The following is a 1962-nucleotide window of genomic DNA, read 5'->3' on the forward strand; positions in this document are numbered from 1 at the left end:
CTGTTTTGATGATCTTCCCATTGCTTCATCTCGACTCTGTCTTTCTTTGTCTCCTCTCCTCTCCGTCCTCACATATACATCCGTCCCCACGGCATTCTCCCTATATTTCTTTCGTATTTGATTAGACACCTTTGTGTCGCCTGATTTTTATATTACTGTCCAGTCCTCCTCTCTTGTTGATCTGTTTGCCCTAACTCTGTTCATCACTGTACATGCTGTCACTCTCCATGACTCTCCAGGATCAGTCATGAGGTGTTCCACTCTCTGCTATTCTCATCAATTATCTACACTTGTCACAGCAGTCGGCAGCTCACGACAGCGTCAGCACGTCTCTGGTGTTGTCGAAAGGAAACGACATTTCGCAATCGTCAAGATATTGAATTTATATATGTTACAAATGTGTTCATCTACGGAGATATTAAAGTACTTTCTGACTTGTTTGGAGTTGTAAAAGTAGAAGTAACTTGCACTAATGTACCCTTATCTACTTGTAATAATAAGACAATTTTCAGTGTGTTGAGATGGTCACGATGAAATGAAAGTATCACAGACAGATGTATAATATTAAATGACCTAAATGACTCTTACTAATATATAAAACCAAGCAGGTCAAGTTGACAAATGTGTCTCTTTATCTGTGTTGGTTCATGTCCACAGTTACAGCAGACGACTCACTGACTTCTGACTCACAGAACGCAGCTTTTAAAGGGACTGTGCTTTGTTTTGTTCAGTGGCTTTGTGTGTTATTTATGTCCTATATGTTGCAAATAGCACTGAACAGCAGGCGTACTCAAACATGACTTAACCAGCTGGTAATTTAGTGGACGGTGAAATTTCTATGGAGTCAGCCATGGGGGGGGGGCGTAAGTAGAACTCTCCATGAACAGTGACACCCCCCCCCAGTGTCACTGAACACAGCTGCACCTTATACAGTCATTAGGAGGTATGGTATTTAAGTCAGCAGTGCTGCTGTTCTAAATGAATGTACCCAACATGAATCATAACCTAACGTCAATACTATATTCAACTACTCGATTGGTTAGCAAGCAAATACAACTGCAGTCATAACAACATGTAACTTTGTGTCGTTTTGTGTGGCGTCTCTTAAATCATCCATATCTGTTATCACTTAAATTACAAATGATTTTATACATCCATTTCTGGTCATTTCCCACCATCTAAAAAGCAGCCTAACCTTTTCCATCTGTTTATATTGGTGTGATCAGTGTGTTCACAGATGCTTTTATAAAAAAAAAAAAAAAAGAATAAATTAAATTTCTATAAACTCTTGCGTACTGTGAAGGATGCCGCTTCTGTATAAATGATTAACCAACAAGATGCCGACGCACTGATTAGATGCCTCTGTCTGATGTTTGTATAAAGGTAAAATCTGTATCTGTTCTGTCAGCAGCAGCCTTGATTACTGCAACTTTGATTAGACTGGGTGGAAAAACCACAGAGCATCCAAACACACACTCGTGTGGTACACACTCACGGCTGCAGTGTTCTAATTAAAGTGGTTCTAATGACAGAGCTTCCTGAGTGTGATGTACAGTAGGGCAGACAGGATTCAGAGTCAGTGGGTGAGTGAGTCAGTCAGTCAGTCAGTCAGTCAGTAAGTGTGTAACCAAATACAATAGTGAGTGAGTGAGTCAGTCAGCTGCTGAGTGTATATGTAATTGAATTAATGACTGAGTATATGAGTGAGTTAGTCTGTGACTGTGCCCGTAAGAGTGAGAAAGTTAATGAGTAAGTGTCAGAGCAAGTAAATGAGTTAGTCAGCATGTGAGTGAGTGAGTGAGTGACACATTGTTTAACATTTTCAAGTCTAGTCTGGTCTAAAAGGTGAACCTCCAAAATGGTTAACCATAACATTATAAGGTAATAACACGTATTTATTTTAAAATGTTATGCAAGTGTTCAGTTGTATTTGGGTTAGAGGGAGTTAATCAATGCAGGATA

This window comes from Cynoglossus semilaevis, chromosome 13 (assembly GCF_000523025.1).
Source record: "Cynoglossus semilaevis isolate Cse_v1.0 chromosome 13, Cse_v1.0, whole genome shotgun sequence".
Lineage (NCBI taxonomy): Eukaryota > Metazoa > Chordata > Actinopteri > Pleuronectiformes > Cynoglossidae > Cynoglossus > Cynoglossus semilaevis.